Source organism: Poecilia mexicana, unplaced genomic scaffold (assembly GCF_051168715.1).
Source record: "Poecilia mexicana isolate PSO_F unplaced genomic scaffold, ASM5116871v1 scaffold_8, whole genome shotgun sequence".
Lineage (NCBI taxonomy): Eukaryota > Metazoa > Chordata > Actinopteri > Cyprinodontiformes > Poeciliidae > Poecilia > Poecilia mexicana.
The window spans coordinates 13327254-13347247 of NW_028263377.1; the positions used below are offsets into that span (position 1 = coordinate 13327254).

At 40.0% G+C, this 19994-nt stretch overlaps 2 long non-coding RNA genes across 2 annotated transcripts in view; both read left to right on the plus strand.

Annotated features, from left to right (window-relative positions):
• The window catches only part of LOC148158002 (uncharacterized), a 277765-nt gene that overhangs the window by 119533 nt on the left and 138238 nt on the right, over positions 1 to 19994 (plus strand). The gene's annotated exons all lie outside the window — the stretch shown is intronic.
• On the plus strand, positions 5978 to 15077 carry LOC106930941 (uncharacterized). Its single transcript, XR_001420961.2, has 2 exons — positions 5978 to 6579; positions 6718 to 15077. It is a non-coding gene; the product is annotated as an uncharacterized LOC106930941 (long non-coding RNA).

Here is a 19994-nt window from a genome sequence, read left to right on the forward strand (position 1 = left end):
TCCAGTTTTCTGTTTTTGTTTTCTGGGAACGCATCTGTTCACCAGGTTTCTCCCCCAGACAGACCCTGTTTTAACATCTGGCTGGCCTGAAGGTCAACGGACTGGTTTAGCTGGAAGTCTGCTCCGCTGCCTGGATGGATGCATGGGCGGTGCGGATGAGTAGTTGTTTATGTCAGCAGAAAGAGCAAGAAGCCTCTGGGGACAGCAGGGGGCACCTCTATCAGACAGATCGAGGCCAGATGGGGGGAGTTCAAAGCAGGGGCTAAACACACAAGACAGTTTGGGATAGTGTGAGATAATGAACTGGTGTTGAGTGCTAGAAAGGAACAAATGAGAGGGTCAGCAATCAAAACGACAGGAGTCTGGTCTGACGGAAAACCACACCGAGAAGGGGGCTGGAAAGGTGGTCTTGGTGGATATTTTTAGCATATTGCGTGGAAGAGGGCGGTATCTTCTCGAGGGGTTTTTCCAGAGGAGTATATTTAGGGATGGGATTTGTAAAAAGACAGAGAGAGACCAGGAGAGATGTGCACTGTACACAAATGCCAGTCTGATGTAAGAGTCTGCAACAGGGACCACACACATTCCCGTTTATTCCCAGCTCTGTCCGTCTCTGACATAGCCCCTTTTTGACTCACTTCATCGAGAACAAAGCTACAAATGCACCACCCTGGCATTCTTTTAATAGCTGTGGATGTGTTGTAAAGGTTACTGTAAAATCCCAAAACACATCAGTATGTTTATGTGCATTTTTGTCCCGGCGTTAAAGACGAGCAAAAGCTCAAAAACAGTTCGACAGCCTTTCAGCTCATCAACCTAACACCCAACATTCCAGACACCGCAGATCAGACAGCAATTTTCCAAACACCAGCGCCACTAATGTGGTGCAATGCTAAAAAAAAAAAAGAGAGCGAGAGACAGCTGAAAAAGCAATGTTAATAATGTTGAGAAAGAAGAGAAAAAGAGACAGCAATGTGGTCTTCGTTCAGCTTGCTAAGGATAATAGCATGCAAGCAGGCTGGGGATAAGAGGCGAGCGAGTGGAGAGCGAGTGCAGAGCCGCAGTGACGCCATTGTGGTTCCACAGCACTTCCTGTCTACCGCCACACTGTTTGTATGTCCTGTCGCCATGGCAACTGCCTACACATAATACCAGAGAGGTAAGGGAGGAGGAGTAGCAAGAGAGAGAGAGAGAGAGACAGAGAGACGGAGAGAAAAATAAGGAAAGACCATTCAGTCAAGTGGATTCATTTGGAGCCTCTTCACTGGCTCGTTTTAAGTTGGACAACGCTGAGTTGGTCTTTTCTTGAACATAATGACCCACTTCTTGATTGGTTTCCTGTAAAACAATCCGGCGTGGATGAAGAATAGAAATGTTATGACCTAAAATGTCCCGGGACTGCATAAGGGGGGGAGGTGTTAAAGGAAAAAAGGGGAAAAAAAAGAAAGAAATGGGTGGAAAAAAAAAACAACCTAAAGCTTTAAATGCAGGGTGGAGAAGAGGATGATGAAAGGGATGAAGAAATGACAGGTGGATTAGGACAGTCACACAGCTCAGAGATTTCTGTCTGCCATCTGTAGCTGCCATATGAAAACGACTGGAAATCCCCCAACCTAGATATAAACACGCAAACTCACCACGCACACAAAAAAAGAATAAGACAATGTCTTTATGCTCAAGCTCCTTTAAGCCAAAGTTGGAGTTTTTTTGGTTTTTTGTCCAAAAAGCAACTCCTTGATTCATGAACACGATAACAATTAAACGAAGCTGCTAAAATTGTTGCTTTTACAGGTATTTACTCAAAACTTTTTAGTGAGCCAATGCTACTTTGATAATGCTAAGGAAGTTACAAAGATATGTATGCATCATTAGCTGTGACCACTGTATGTCAGAGCAATACATTTCACGAAAATGCATCTGAACACTTCAGTACCCTGTAGAAAAGTCACGCACAGATCGCCCAGCTGGATTCTCTTGTGGTTGCATTTTACAATGCAAATATCTATTAAAAAAAAAAAAACAAGTGTGTGCAGTAACGAAAGTATTGTTAAGCTTTAAGAAGAGCGATGACAATCCGTATGCAGCAATGTGGGTTAATGCCAGGAGGCAGCAATTGATTTCAGAATATTGATGTAGTTTTATTGCGTCCTTGCGAATCGAGACAAACAGGTTGCGTAGAAAGGAGCCGTGGTGCTTTGTGAGTAAGTCTGGTGTAGTGGAAGAGGTACTCGAGGGTGTTGCAGGCGGTGCCGTCTCGTACAGGGGCGGTGAGACAGCCGTGAGGTGTGTGGTAGGAGCGACAGTTTGTTTAAGGTGGAGTCGGGATTAGATCAGGGTGTCAAACTCTTAGCAGGAAAGTTGGAAATGGAAGGGTTTCACGATAGTGAGATCAAAAATGATTCATGGAGATGGTGGAGCAATCAAAAAGACAGAGGTAGAGGTTGCCATGTAGGAGATTTTCAGTGGGAGTGAACACTCCTGACTTGAAGTGATATTAAGATTTTGTAGGCGCCCAGCCTAACATGAATCTGACATGAATCTAATAGAAAACCTATGAGAGGAGATAAAGATCAGGGTGATTTGCAGAACGGCTGCAAACCTCAAAGTCTCCAAGAAATAAGAGTAGAACCAAGCACAAAGCTTGCTCGTCAATTTGAGATTCAAGATTTTAATCAAATTTACATAAAAAGTTTTGTTTTTTTTAAAAACTGATCTCTATTTGCAGAAGAAGATGTTGATGTTCATAAGAAGAGCCCCATTGTCTGTGAGTCTGGTTTAATAAGAAAGCCTGGTACCTTTCGGGTCAGCTGACACATCTAGCAGCATGTTCTTACCGCCAAAAGAATATCTTTCTCTGTCTTTTGTTGCATAATTGAAACTGCGTCACCATAACAACCAGATAGATGTTGATATGTTATATCTCACAGACCGGTAGCCCAGAATAGAGTTATTTGGTAAGTGACTCACTTTTTAACGTGTCAAGTTTGTTGAATATCCCCAAATACACCGCTCGCATAGTAACAGAGATGCAATAATTAATTCCCCTTCTGTACAATACACCATGATTTATGTACAAACCCAAAGACACGATTTATGATGGTAAATATTGAACGTACACAGAGGAGCACTGAAGAAATGAGCACACACTGTACAATGGAGAGTATCTTTCGGTTTTCTTTGAAGTAGTTTGAATTAAAGTGAACTTCTTCCCACATGACAAGACAAAATAACCCACAGTCTTCACTACGGTTGCACAGCTTCCAGGAAACGTAGAAAGTCGGTGTTACAAAATACAACACGCCACGCTGATAATGTTGATCACTATCATAAAGATAGAAGAGTTCAGGAGAAAGAAAAGCGTGGCAAAGTGCACTCATTCAACAGGTTTTTTTTTTGTAAATAACTTCTTTTTCCCCGCAGGAAAGAACATTATGCACTAGACTTTGGTCTACAAAAGTAGAAGAAAAAGCAAAGGGTGGAAAAGCTGGAAGATGTGGCATTGATTACAGTTTCATACCAGCTTTTTTTTTGTCTCATATTTCAGCCAGACTGAAAGGACTGGTATTGATCTGAATTGAAAGCAGTCTTGACAATTCTCGTGATGAGCAGCGTCTCTGTTTCAGATCTTTCATCTCAGTCATTACAGTATTGGGCTTGCGTGCGGCGGTGCAAATTATCGTGTCTGTGTGGCAGAGGAAGAGGAGAGAGTGTGCACGGCACGTAACGTGGTTTTGATCTCTGGAGTCTTTTGGGTTTTTTGTTGTTTTTTTTTTTTATTTTATTTTATGGCAGTCAAGTTATTTATGTGTGTATTATGATATTTATTTGTGCACTACCATGTTTAACTGAGTCACACAGAGACAGTTTATTCAGCATAAACAAGAAGCCCATATATGCTGCACAGACTTTAAAAGAGACAAGAGATCAAGTGAAGAAAAAAAAACACTACTGTATATCAAACATAAGTTTACACATTCCACATGTATTCTTTGCTGAAAGACAAGCAAAAAGTCAAAGCTCTCACTAAACTTTGACTGTTATGCAAAGCTGTAAATCCCCTCGATGAGGACAACTTAGAAACACAAGTCCACAAACAAAACATTATCCCATCAGAGCACAAGCGACGTGTCGCGGTCATGTGTTTTACTGGCATGGCTGTTTCACTAAGCTTTGAGTGTATGCGTTGCTTGGAGACGAGCATGCGTGTGGAATGTGTGACGTCCGCACTCTCGCTCAGGGGCGTGGTCATCACCGAAGGACTTTGCCTCTCTCTCTCACACACGCCCCGAGGCTTTTGGGGAAGAAGGGGAAGTTGTAAAATGTCTAATAGCCCCTCTCAGAAGCTAGTGTTGCTGTACCCCTGTGGAGATAGGTGTTGTGTGGGGGGTGTGTGCGTGTGCGTGTGTGGGAAGGGGTAGGTGTTAATCGTTATTGACAGGTGCCGATCAGATCTTGCACAGACTCATGAACAGTCCTAATAACAATCCAAAGCTGCAACTAGATCCTGATGCAGTTTCACCTTCAATTTAAATATTAATCTCAGAATTTATTCTGCTAATCTTGAAATAAAAGAAAAATGTCCTGCCACTTTCTGCTTCTTACCGCCATTCATTTCAGAGTTCTTCCAAAAAATATTCTATTTGAAATATTATCACCGCTGCAGACATACCTACATTACCTTAATTGTTAAATGGTTCACAAAAATAAAAAATACTGCTCTAGAAAATGCACATTACAAAATCTACACTTCTTCATCGTTCTATTAACAGCAATCAAATTATGACACTAAATAATATCTGTGGGCCTAATTTGACCAATCAGCATTTGGTTTTCATGTTTGTTTTATAGTGATATAATGTTAAATGTCAATGTATTTTATTGGTATTTTACTTAATTCACAAATAAAAGCAGTACATGTTTGTGACATAGGTTTTGAAATATTTTACTAAATCACTGTACACAGCACATTGCACTTTAATATGCCCAAATAAAATCCAAAGTTCAGGTGACAGAATCTGTAAATAGGACAACTGTGCTCCCTAAAATCTGGCATTTATGAAAGAACATCACAAGCAAAATCTCTTCCTGAAATAAAACAAGTTTGCCACAAATCTGACATGGGAAACAGGAAACATGTTGCTGCACTCTTGTGAAACCAGAATTAAACTTGTTGGAATGTATGCAAAACGCTATGTGTTGTGGAAATATAGCAACGCACATCACCCTAAATACACCATCCCCACAGTGGTGGCAGCATCGTGCTGCGGGGACGCTTCTTCGCAGGCACAGAGAAACTGGTCTTAGTTGAGAAAATATACAGATGGTGCTAAATGCAGATATACAAACATTTTTTTTAGAGCCTGCAAAGGTTTCCCATTCAACTGGACACTGACGTCAAACATAAAGTGGAATAATTTAGATTTAAGCACATCTGTATTAAATTGGCCCAGTCAAACCGCAAAAATTATACTCAGCTGATTAGCTTAGGCATCTCTTGAAAACTGCTGTTTATATTAATATTTTTCTATAGCTAAGCAACAGCTTTGTTTAAAAAAAGTTTAAGAGGTATTAACATTTTTGCAAGTCACTGTTATTAATATCAACTTCTGCAGAGCTGCACAATGAATCAAACTGAAATCATCATTGCCATATCAACGTGATAATTTTCGCACTCACAAAGGATTGATTGGATGCAATATCTACAGGACCGTAACATTTTAAAAAGTCATGATTTCAAACTTTGTAGGCAAGTTGACCAACTGGATGACATTTCAGTTTTTGATGCTTGCAATTGATATGGATCTTTATGTTTGAGATGCTAGTGGGAGGATTGTGGTGACGTGGGAAGACTGTTGTGACTGTGATGACGGTGAAAAATGTAGATTTACGTCAATCCTTGTACGATAATTTCAATGTTCATCAATAATATACAGATTTTTCTAAACATTGTGCAATCCTTTCTTTTTGGCTCATTTGTCTCCCTTTTAAATGCGTTTAAACTTGTTCAATATTGATGACTTAAAGTAATAAAACAATAAAAATCAAACAATAATAAAAAGGTAACCAAGCTACAACTTTCTCTCAACTTTCATCCAACACCGCAAACACGGCAGCGGATCCATCTGTGTTTCTGTCCCATGCACATTTATCCCTGCGCTCTTCCTGTCCGCTGTTGACTCAAACAGCCTCTGCTCGTTTATTAGCAGCAGTGCGCCAATTAATTCCCAGCCCCCTTTCCTGTGTTCCAGCAGCAGCCTGGGCCGTACACAGAACAACTGGAGAGGAGAGGCACGAGAGGGAAAGGGAGGGTGCCTTCTCTGACGTCATGAGTGCATGAGTGAAGAAGTAGGAATTCCCTTCACATGAACCGCCCACTCGGTTACTCTGCACACCCTGTCTGGCTCCCAGACACACTCGCGTTCACACACGCTCCTGTCTGCGCAGCCAGAGGAGGAACGGGTCGACAAGAAGACAAAAAGAGTGACAGGCGCGAGACTTGTGAAGTTCGACTTTACAGGGTGACGTTGGAGACAAATGAACTTGGGGCAGAGAGCAGGGATAAAAAAACTGTTATTTCAGGTGGGTGCAGCATCATGTCTGCCTCTTCTTTGAGGATTTCGTCTGTTTTTTTGTTTTTTACTGTTTTATGACTTTATAACTCTGGAAAGACTATAATTTTGACTTTTTTCCCCCTCTTGAACCACTGGTCTTTGACAGGGACGCACTTTACAGAAGCTTCTGCAGCCTGTTGATCGGGACAAAGCATGTGTAAAGTCTTCCTGCTGTTTGAATGTACTGTGATATTAGCACTGGAATATTGCCCTGCTGTGTGGTTTGCCTCTATGAAGCGGCTCCATTACAAAGGTCAGATGTAAATACTTCCTTTGAATAGGTTGGCTAACTTTCTGCATGGCTGCCTGTGTTTGCAGTTGATTTAAGAGTCCACTACGCATCTGAGTGATTGACTGCTTAATTGTTTAGCTTCTACCCGTTTGTTTGTCCGCCTTCCCGTTCCGTCTGTCTTTATCTGCCTGTTTTTATGTCAAGTCCGTGTACGCTCTCTCGGCTGATTTTTTTACTGGCAGTGCAGAGTGCGAACAGAGGTCATAAAAAGTTCTCAAAAAGCAGCAGACAGGGCGTCATGGCAGTGCCGAAGCAGGGCCGGAGCTGCCTCAAACATTCCTCTCATTGTTCAGAGGGCCTGTAAGTGTGCGAGCTCCGAAACCTCCATGAAAGGAAGGGAATCCAGCCACTACTGTAGCTGACAAGGTTTCATTCAGCTGCACTTCAGGGCTGTCTGTCTGTTTTCCTGTCCGCCGTTCTGTCTGGTTCCCCTCTTGGGGGTAGTGACATAAACTAAATTGGTTTGTGGACGACACGAAAAAGAGCTGAAGGAAGTTCACATGAGGCTGACGCAGCAAGGACAGATGAGATAAGTGTGAAGATAAAGCGCATTTAGTAAGATCTGTTAGTCTGTTTTTCATGTGCCTGATTGTGGCTTGCGATAACAGGGAAGAGGCTGGAGGAGTTCTAAGTAAAAAGGCTAAATGAATGGCTGAATGTTTGGATGGAAGGTCAGAGCAATAATGGAGGAGAAGGTGAAGATCCAGTCAAAGCTTTGGTGGGGTTGTTGGGTGGGTGAGTGGGTGTGCCGGCGGCAATATGTATGGCTGGGCCCTGGCTCAGGAAACACTGGCGTAGTGGAATAAAAGCGTATGTGTGCCGTTTCTGCGGCCATTCGTGCATGTGCGGTTCAGTGGCAGCAGGGCAGCTGTGCACTAAGTACAGGGCTGGTGGTGGTGAGGGTGTTTGGCTACGAACCAGGCTGAGGATAGGGTTACAAGCACAGGGCTACAGGGAGTGGACCATGAGCTTGGGCTGGGTTCTTCACTCAAAAACAACATTTTAAAGCTTTTCTTGAACAAAAAAAATACAAAAACGACTAATGTCCCACATGTGGTACATTCTTCCACTGAGTCCAGGCCAGGCGGTGATTGTTTGTCTTTGATTCCCGAAAACTGCAAAAGATCAGGCCCGCTGTGGAGCCAGATCCCTTGTTCGAATGTCGCTGAATGTCACGGCCTTTGAAGTAATTACACCCTGACACGCAACATGAAACAAAATCAGAACCTCGGCCATATGCACGGCCAAGGCATGCTCTGTCTGATGATTGAGCTAGGGTGTGGTGCTGAGTAAGGTGTGTAAGTACAAAGATCCAGGGATGTGCCTTGCAGTTCCCAAGCGCTTTTGCTGCAAATGTTTTGTTATTAAAATATCTTAAAATATCTTGAGCGGAGGCCTCGCTTCAGGGTCTACTGTCAAATTGGGGGAGGTAAAGACTCGTTTTGGTAATTCAGTCGGCACGTTTTTTTTTTTTTTTTGGCTTTTGTCATTCTGAACAGGTTGAACATGTAAAAGCTTAATGCATCTGACAGCAGTTATAAAAAGCAAACATTGTATATTTGCTCTTCAGAAAAGGAGTTCTGGTGTTAAGTTCTCAGCTCAAGCCCAGATTTGAATCTTTATTCAAAGCGTATAGCGGAGGGCCGATCACTTTGACCCTTCACCAACACATACTTTTATAGATTTTGTTTTTGAAGGGATAAAATAAAGCCACCCACTGCATGTAGCCAGGAATAATTAGTATTGGCAACCCCTCCTTTTCATACCACTGTGCAATTTATACTCCTGTGTCAGGAATTGTTGTCTTAAGACTCCAGTAAACTGGATCTACCGACAACAGATCACTTATAGCTTTTTAGATACAAACAAAAGTCCTAATTTGTCATTTTTCACATGAGATATTGACAAGAATAATCATCAGAGCAAAATAAATGGAAATAGAATGTCATAAAGTAAGTTTTCAAAAAAAACAAAACAATATGCCCTGAAATTAAATATTTTGTAAAACTTGAGCACTTCAATGATTATTTATTCCTGAAAGTCTTAAAATACTTAATTGCACAGAAAAAAGATAAAATGATACATAATCGTTTGAGAAGTTAATTATGATGGTTTGTTTAAGAATAGAAGACAGAAATGTAAAGACATAAAATTGCAACAAAATGGAGTAGCAGTGATTAACGTGGGTGAATTTCCCAAATGGAGGCAAGGATAATTTGTGCGTTGCAGTGGCTTATGTTCCCTGTTTTCAAGTAGATCTAGCTATTAAGTGAGAAGTGTTTCACATTTTACGCTGAAAGCCATGTCAGATTTGTGTGCATTTGCACTTTTACTCGTTTATGAGACTGTGAAATCCCAGTTCAAGCACATACGATGTTTGCCCAGCAGCCCCATTGACATAACCCTGTTTGTTTGCTGATAGTGAGCATATTGTGCTCGAAGAGGTAGATTCGGCCTGCGAGCCATAGAAGGGAGGGTTGATACGTGTTGAAACAACAAGAGGTCGAGATCCAGCTGTCTCAACAGAGGCTTTTCCACTTAACCATGCGGCCTTGTGTAAACGGCAATGTCAAATCTGGACTTGCGCTGAAGGGAACACGGCCAGCGGCCACGTCCGCACTTGGACCTCTATATATCCTGTGTATAGAGAGCAGAACAGACACATAATGTAAACTACACACCCTAAACTGTAGAAGAATCTATAAACAAGGCAATAGTTCAGGAAAACTGCAAAAACACCTTTGACTTTACTAGAGTGCATCTGTTGGAAATCATCTCTCGGTGATGCAAGTTTTCCAACTCGACACCTACATCAAGATGCAACACGTTGACACATTTATGCAACCCACGTGCCAGCGCCGTATGATTACTCCTAACCACAATAAACATCCAATTACAAAGAGGCAGAAGAACAGTTTCGCAGGGGGAAAAAAAAAAGTGCGCTCTGTTGAGATTCTCCAAGCCAGTGCTTGAGGTGATGTGTTGGACAGCGCTTGTCAACCCAATAACGCCGTCATTACAGGGGGAAAGGGAAGGAATGAGCTCATAGACATTAATGGCTGCGGGTTCGATGGGGTGAGCAAAAAGAGGGGGAAAAAACCGATGGAAAAGATGAAAAGGCAGGGAAAATAACAGCGCGAGTCAAGCGACTGCTAGATGAAAGGAGGGAGGGATGGCAGGGTTTTAGGTTGATCGTGGAGAGGAGTTAAAGGGGAGTTAGCATGCAGCCTTTGAAGGGTGCTGGGACCTGAGGTGACCTTGGTTGTTTTTTTTTATTGTGACCAGGTGGAGCTACTTTGGCACGGGATGGAAAGTATGTAAAATGTCCAGAGCGACGAATCCAATTTAATTTTCTAAATCGAATACAACCGATGATTCTTCCTTAGTCATACTCAGGCCGTCTGCGTTTCTCTTGCAAAAATAAAATAAAAATAATAAACCATTCTAAGGTATTGCAAAAAAAAAAAAATCCCCAGAAAACGGTGTTTTGAGCTACAGTGACTTAAATCTATGCGTAAATTTGACTGCAAACTGGAAAACAAAGGAACATTACCCTTGCAGTACTGGAAAGCATTGGCCTGTAGATTATAATTTTAGAGGAAGTTGTGAACTATTCTCTTTGAAACTGTTACAGATCAGTGATGATGATTGCAGAGGCCAAAGCTTCCCGTGTTTTTGGAACAGAGCTCCAGCAGAGCGGCTGCTTGAAACTTATTTAGAGTCCGGAGTTCCCCAAACGCGTCCCAATGACTCACAGCTTGCAGACGGTGGATTATTAATGCGGCTAAAATAAAAATACCTTCAAGAAGACGACAAATTAGGGAACTCGGGATATGACATAGGTATTCTTGAGACGGGTGCTTTTTTTTTTGCTTTTTTTTTTAAGGACTATCACAAAACATATCATGACATTCTTTTAGAAACTTGTGTTTTGGTAACATGAAAGCAGAGAAAACTCCACTTGCATCCTAGTTTTCCACACAAGGACTTCAGATAAAGAGGATGAACAGAAAAAGGGAAGACGTCTTCATAGGGCGTGCCACTTCCTTCTTAACGAACTCTCCATTCTGTCATTGATAAGTTATTTTTGTAAGAGATCAAGGGAACCTGACGAGAGCCACGTATGAATACATAGCACGTACGAATTGTCCAGTCTTCTAACCTCATATTTCACCGAGACATATAAAAGGGAGGACTTGCGTGAGAGGGTAACAGGGGAGACAATGCATCAAGGGTATAAATGACACAGGAGTTCTATTTTAGTGTTTATTATTCATATGTTTGCATGTTCTGATGAGCTCCTTTTCGACTCACCTAGACGTCTCTGCTGGCCAGGGGAATTCCTGGCAGAGTGATTTTTGAGACTACAGGACTGAATCACATTGCCAGGGATTTCCAATGGCTGACACGAAGAAAAGCAGCACCCTTCTCACGAACGCATCCCCCCTCTCCACACACACACACACACACACACACACACACACACACACACACACACAGACACTTAAAATTACTACCTCATTCATGGACACACCCATGCTTTTCATTTGCATGCTCACACACAAACACACCCGGCAAATGCGGGTTTTCAAGCCTCGCTGTGCGGCTGCAGGGCTTAACTCACATGTGAACAGTGAGTCCCTGCCATGTTCACAGTGGTTAAGTTCTGCCGCCACATGGCTGCAGCCTGCAGGTGGGAGAGTAAAGGTCAGGGAGGGGCAACAAGCGCTACAAATGAGCATCACACTTCTAACAACACCACTCGATTGGATACAGAACGCCGACAACATAATAAGCATCAGGTAGAAACAAATGACTTAGTTCAGTGAATTATAGTAGAATGTAGTAACCATTTGTGCATTTAGTTCTTAGTGATTATCATCTCTAAAAATAGAGCCAACCCAAGGTTGTGCGTCTCCTTAAGCTGATTTTTTTATTTGTAGATGCGTCATGGCAAACTTGATCAATTTTGCTTTCTTCAAGTAATGACTTACAGGTAAATGACTGAGCAAACATCCAAATCAATTGGATATAAGAAAGAATGTGTTTTGCTTCGCAGTCTCTGTAAATAATCTATTAAAAGAATGGAATTTGCAGTTTATTTGTCTAAACTGTATTTTTTTTAGATATTTAATTTCAGCTTCATAAAGCTTTCCTGGGTTCAGAAAATAAGCTGAACTCTGTAATTATATATATTTTATAACATTAACGTAAAGAGGCTGCTACCACTTTTTTTAAACATCCTGTAAAATGTTTATGTGATGGTAGGCACCAAAGTGCATTTCAAAATCATACAAAATATAAAATAACACACACCAAATCAGACACTTACAGCTCAGTCTAAAATTATTCATGTCCCTGGCAGATTTAGGGTTAAGGTAATCACTTCAGTGTTTACATTTTATCATCATGTTTCTTGTCATCTGAAGAAATTTTGGAGCAGCCTCAAAGTCCTGACTTGAATCTGATTGAGTATCTGATGATGGCTATGCTGGCTTCCAACCTCAAAGACTCTAATCTCATTATCAGAGACATCTCTAACTTGTTCATCAATAATTAAAACCACATTCAACTCACAGGTTTCCTTTTATGGAACAGCTTCCCAGAAACATGTCGATCCAGCGTATTACGACTTAAGATAAAAATAAAAAAAAAAACGTTGTAGTGAAAGAGGATTCTCATTGCGTTTCCTCAGAGGTCACTGTGTCTTTTGTTTAGCTCATTGTGCCTCATTTATTTGTTTTACGTAGCTCTGATTTCTGTGGCCGTCGTCTCGGCCAGGTCTTCGTTGTAAAAGGAGATTTCTGATCTCAAAGGAACTTTCTGGTTGAGTGAAGGTACTGTCATCAGAAGAGGAACCAAATTTCAGAAGCAACATTACGACTGTTACTCACATCTGTCAATGAAGTGTCATGGTGCGCGTTTGTTTCCGCAGCTCAGAGATCAGCAGCAGAAAAATAATAATAATAGGATCTAAACTGGGACTCTGCTAACGTAACCTGTAAGTTATGAAAGAGTTTTTTTATTACATGTTGGTGTAAACAAAGTCAGGTGAGAACATGACTTTAAAAACAAGACAATTTTCCTAATTAGAGTAATATAATTGGTGCAAAACAATGATATATTTCTTAAGAGTTTTTGGATGAATTTACACGCATTTCACTAAGCAAAGTCACTTAGCATATTAGGAGTTCATACAAAAGTGAAGATTTTCAGTTATAAAGTGAGGTTTTGTTAAGAGTTTTAAAGCAGAAAATATCTTACCTGAAGTGCACAGTTGTTGAGTCTTCATATAGCAGTAAACATACAGAATAGTTGTTCATGATGCTAACCGCTACCCCGAGAAAGGTCAAGACCAGACTGGACTTGTACCAACAACGACAAAATAAAATAAATAAATAAATTGTTGCAGTTCATGCAAATATATTTTTTGAACCTTTTCATTTACGTCACATCTGCATTGGAAGTTTTTTTTTTTTTACAGGAGAAACGAAAGTCAGGGGCGGTGCGACACCAGTGGTCTTCCTGTGTGAAACACATAGTGAGAACGGAACATGTAAAGTGTTTCCAGTCAGAGAAAATATCCGATACAAGAAGATCCCGAACGGTGCAGAGCCTCTTATCTTGATTTATATTTTATTGGAAATATCCAAGATATAAAATGCAATCATCACAACCAATTAAAGATTCTTAAAATAGTGCGCCACTAAACCGATATGCTTTTTTTTTTATTTTAAAATTGTCCTAAAGTGTTAGATGTTCGCTTTTGGTCTTAGAACCTCTCTGACCATATTATCCAGATTAATACGAAATAAAGAAAAGAAGAGAATACCACGATTAAGATGCTAATAGCTTATAATGCTCCAAGTTCCAACTTAGTTAAAACTTAACTATACCTTTGACCTATTTTGTTTTCACTCTGTGTAAAAAAATTCTAACTTATTTGACTTAAAATATAAGAAAATCCTCAAAATGTCTGTTAATTTGATTAGTATTTCTTCATCTTTTATATATAAAAAACTGTATATAAATATTTACAAGAGAGACAAAAACTTAATTTTTATTTTGCCTTTTATATATTTATATTTCAAATGTCTTTCTGAGTATGGCTGGGAAAATGACAAGTTCCTTTTGTGTGTGTGTGGGGGTGTGTGTGTGTGTGTGTGTGTGTGTGTGTGTGCTCGAACTTGGCGAATAAAGCTGATTCTAAATCTGATTTCTTTAAAAATATTATGATGTCAAAGAAATGGTTTTCTCAGATTGACTCTAACTTTCCGAACTCAGTCTCACACCTCGTTATTTCAAAATCAGCCCCATGTGTTCAGGGCTGACAGTAAGTGTTTGATGGAGTACATGTGTTCACAGATGACTCACTGTACAGTATTGTCAGAAGCTGACATATCATAAGGAGAGGGAAAATCAGTGAAGAAAAAGAGTTGACAATCTATAAATTTCCAGTAAAAAAGCTGTAATCTGTTGAATTTGCTGAAACTGAGCAGCATCGGAGAGTCTGTGTCTGCTAAATGTCAGCTGTCTCATTAAGAGTAAAATCTGTTGCCGCCCCTGTAGGGAGAGCTGAGTGTCACCTTATGTCATAATTTCTGTCGCTGGGCTGACCGAGTCGCTTTGGGCAAGTGTTGTGTTTCTTTGACGTTTGCTTTGTGTTCACATTTTCCCTTCGCTTCCACCTGTTAGTTTTTTTTTTTTTCTTCATTTTTTTTTCTTTTTTCAAAAGAGCATCACTGCCTGTTGGTCTGATGCTTGTGTGATTGTGTCTGTCTGTGTGTGTGAAAAATTACCTCCGTCGCCGCCTCTCCTCAGCCCCCGCTGGGTCGGTCTCCTGTGCCTGCTGTGCTGATAATCAGTGTGTGACGTCGGCTGGCTCAGTTCAGCAGGAACAGGGGACTGTTCTCATTTCCACACACATAAACAGAATCACACATAAATATTATCTTCTCTTATCACGTGGAAGCACACTTCTGTTGCTTTAAATTCTGTTTAATGACTATTAACAGTTTTCTGTAAATCTGTATCTGTTTTGTGTATTTCTGCTGTGTAAAGACTGTAAATAAATGATCAGAAGTGCAAAATGTTTAATCGCGTTATTTTGTTTTCTGTATTGAATAAATGTTCCTTCATAAATATTAAAGTTGATTAAAATTACATTTACTTGAGTCATCACTGTGTGTGTCGTCTCTTTTTGTTATCCTCTCACTCACTTCATGATAAATCTAACCAATGCATTATTTGCTCTTTCCCTCCATCATGTCTCTGACTTCTTTTTTGAGGTCAACCAGAGGAAATCAAATCACGCTGCAGACACCTGACAGTCTGTGGTTAAAAGCAGCACCTGCATGGTGAATGTTGGGTGGCATTAAAAAAAAAACATTATCTAAATTATTTAAACATTATCTAAATCCCAAAGACTGCAGACTATTAACCTTTCACTTTCTTTGAGATCTGCACTGTCTGGCACGCCTTCTTTCACATCAATGAAGGCAGTGGGTGTTGCTAGACCTGTTTTACTTGCGCACGTGCCCAAGGTTATGCCTTCTGTGGCACAGTAAAAGCTCCTGGTCAAATTTAAAAAAATAAATAAATAAAATTTAAAAAAAACTGCAGCCGTTAAATGACAAAATGTCTGAAGATCCAACATTACAACAAAAGCTGACTCCTTGCGAGGGAAATATCATGGAGTAAAGCAGGAAAACATAATGTGTAGATATGATCACATATTACAAAGCCAGTTATGTTGAAGATCACGAAATCAGTACAGATGTGTTGCTTAGAATAAACTACATGCCACTTGCCCAACAAAATCAGACAAACCAGACATCTCTGAAGAGCACAACAATCTAACTTTCTTAACAACAATCCATGTAATTCTATGTATTTGTACTGGAAAATGTTGGTTTTGGCTTGATTTCTCAACTCGTAGACATGCAGACGACAGCAATGAAATGTTCTAGGTAAAACATTTTATTGGTTCCATTTGAATGAAGTCAGTAGCTTTAAACCCAGATGCAGTTTTGAAAAAAACAGTTGTTGTCGCTGTTGTCTTTCCTGGTCTTGAAGAAAACATTCTAAATCCAACCCATCAAGGCCTCAGGCAAGACCAAAACAAACTAAATGTGGTTCCAATATTGTGCCCCAGTACCACCTTACGTTTAGTAAAATCCCCTGTGCATGACTCAAATCCAGACGTGGACTTCAAAGTAAGGATGTCAAGAAAACCCACAGAGGGAAACGGCAAACTAATGTCACCGTGAAGCAAATTAGAATTAAGAAAAGAAAGAAAGCATTAATTAAAAATACTTAAAGTCAATTTGAAACAAATGATGTAACAAGGAAAGAGTGAGTCAAAGAAAGCTATTCCTGAGTGGGGTTTTTAAAACTTGAGGCCTTTTTTTAAAGCACTCTTCTAGTAATGTTTTGTTTTTTAACCAGTATTAAGGAAGTGCATTTGTAGAACTGCGTGTAGACTACAATAAAAGAGTAGCTTCTTTACCTTATGTTGGATTAAATAAAATGTTATGCACATCATAAATGTGTATCATTTATGCTTATTAATTCAACTGAATCCACGGTATGGTTATTTAGGAAAAATGAACTAGGCGAAATGTATAACTTTGCCAATAAAAATTTGCCACATTACAAAGTTGACTATTCATTTACAATAAAACAAATTTAAAATAAAAATTCACCAGAATTATACAAATAAAGTGATTCCATAAGTGGTGTATTTTTTTATTTTTTAAAAAAGATAATTGGTTTAAGATAAAGAAGTCATTCCACTTATTCTCATATATCAATGCAGGTAGGTTAGTGCGCAGGTAAAGGTTCAAGAAGTGTACATATAAATGTGTAATTAGAAATAAATATATATATATATATACAGTCAGACTTATCTTTTCAAAAGGACTATTTTTATTTCATGAAATTTGATCTGGGTGAAGTATGTTTAATACCTGCTGCTGACAAACTAGTCTCATTGGATTGCATATATTTTCTAGACAGACAGACAGACAGACAGACAGACAGACAGATAGACAGATAGACATATAGACAGATAGATAGATAGATAGATAGATAGATAGATAGATAGATAGATAGATAGATAGATAGATAGATAGATAGATAGAGAATTGCACTCAGAAATATTGCTTAAATTTTTAGCAAAATAAAACTAAGGTAATATAATCATATTTTCTTTGTAATGATTTCTTATTAGCAATAGGCAACATTATTAAGTTAAACGTAAGCTGCAATAATATGACGTACTGTCCTAAAAAAAGGCTTCACCTCAACCATTTCTAGATTTCTGCGGGAACTTTTCATCACACACGCAACCACACATGACAACGGACTCATGTAGGTCTTTAAACTGTTACGGGTTTGTTTTACCGTCCTTAAAGATGTCATCCGGATGTTTATCGTTGCCTGGTTGCCACAGCAACAGATACACGTGTCCGTCATCAAGCCTCTGACGTACAGGGACGACGGTTCAACGGGCAAGTTCCTGTTTCTGAGAAAGCAGCGAGAGGAGCGGAGCCGCGGTGGAGAGTCTCCTCCCCCTCTCGCTGCCTCACCGCGGCGCCCTCCTCCTCTTTTAAGCCCACTTCTCTCTCCATTTATCACAGCCTTCTATAGGTTTATTGCTCCATTGTTCACCCCCGCCCACTTCTATATTACAGTGTTTATCTTTCCGTGGCAGCCCTCCGGCCCCACCCCGTTCTGTAAATCCTGTGTCTGTCACACCCACGCACTCGCGCTTCCTCACCTGCCTCTACCTCTGCGGGTTGACCAATAGGAGGCCGACGCGGGAGTCACTATGGGAACAAAACAGGTCAACAAAGGGCGGGGAAGAAGGAGACAAAAAAAAAAAACCAACGATGCAATGAGGTAAATCTATCAGCATTTGAGGTAAAGCTCAGACGGAAGCGTAGACACATTAATCATTTATATTACTATTTTAATGATTCCAGTCAAGTAAAATAAGAATCATTGTTCTTCAATGAAAAACTTTTGTTTAGGTTAATTATACAAGTAGCTCAGGAAGCCTTAGTCATAATCTCCTACTGTAGAACATGTTTTTAGTTTAGTTCACTATGAGACATAAATGAAAACAAATGACAACATCATAGTTTCAAAACAAAACTGTATTATGTGACATAACGTTGTGTAGCATAAAGAGGCTACTGCTATCCATTGAAGAAAGTGACTCAACTTATTGTACTTTGCAGGTTATGCAGCCTGAAAGGCAAAACCTAGGTCACCACAAAGGTGTCTGTTAACCTGACTGAACATGAACCACATTAATAAATACACATATTAACATGATTATCAGCTTTGTTTTACAAAGACGAGTCTGAAATGTGAGGAGTGTATTTGTATTAACCCCATCTGTCTTTTTCACTGCTTTAACGACTGCAGGTCTTTTGAGGTAAATGATTCTACCAGTTTTGTGCGTCTTTACGTTTTCGTCCATTCTTCTGTGCAGAAAAGCACAGATTAGATGAAAAGTTCCTGGGATGGCATTATGAATATTGGATTGTTTTGGTTTGACTTTAATGAACGTAGTGTAATAAAAGAATAGACAGAGTTGCATACAAACAAAATAAATTTAAAACAAAAGAAGAACAGGAGTAAAGTTAAATATATATTTACACATTCAAAGGAGTGGGTAGAAGTGTGAACTTATTTTTTTACGCCCACCATCTTACATTTGTATCATCCGATAAATTAGTTTTGACAGTCTTTCTTATTATTTTCTATATCCATGTCTATAACTAGTAAAGTGTATTCATTATTGCATGCCCATATAAGCAAGCATAATTTTTAACATGCTAGAAAATTATTTCTAAGTGACTACAATACATCATAATATTTGACAATGTCATTAAATAGTAACGATAACATTGATAATAGCAGTAACAACAGAAGTAATTGCTTCTATTTTTATATCTGCTGATATATATATATATATATATATATATATATATATATATATATATATATATATATATATATATATATATATATATATATATATATATATATATATATATCACAGACCCATCTGCTGTGTATTTTGATTCTCTTTCCTCCACTCTTGCTGATCTGCCCCACCCTGCAGCTGTGCAGCAGGTCAGCACTCTCCCTCCCTGTCTGGCTCCTTGGTTCTCACCATAAAAAAGCTGCCAATCTGGCTGCAAGAAGACATAATTGCCATTATGACTGCTGCAGCCCTGCACATCACATAGTGTACTGATTGTTCCACGGTGGTGGGGAGGAGAGGGGGGACACTGTCTCCACTGTGCAGGCGCCACACAATATTATCATAGCGTGACTACAGCTCATCCACACACAAACACGTGCAGGGTCTCGACTCCACTGTTTTCAGCCCACTCTGGCTGTCTGTAATCTCTCGGTTAAGCACAAGGCAAACATGTTTCTATAGAGCTAAAATCCACACAACAATGCCTTTGAAAATCGCAAGAAATCTTTTCAACTGTCAAAGCCCTGAGCAAACACTCCAATTGCACAGCGTCGCCGCCAATAGGAAAAGATAGAAACAGTGGATGGAAAAGCAGTTCGCACCAGCACAGGAACGCCCAGCCCATATATGTGTCTGAGCACATGGAGCCGAGGTTTTTGGGAAAGCTGACCTTATCCCGGCTCCAGTTCCACTCCTCCATCTCCGTTTCCAAATAAAAAAAAGGTCAACATAACCGCTTAAAAAGCAGAGGCTTAACGCTGGCCTCCTCAAGGAAAAAGCAGCTCACGCTTCAGTGAACATATTACAGACACACTCGAACCAGAGAGCCACTCTGCATTTCCATTCCAAGGAGTTGGAAACATAAGTGAACTGTGAACACAACAGTGACTCAGTGCAAAGGATATGAGCGCGCTGATTAGCCACAGGAAATATCCGTTGCCACTGTAACAAAGTCGCATATTGCAGAGGGAAATGTCTTGATCATTGTTACAAGATTATGTGGTTGGTTCTGTTCTGCTGCATTCATAGAGGGAAATGTCTGAGCCCTACGTAGATACTGTGGCTCTCTGCGCGGCCAAATTGAAAATGCATG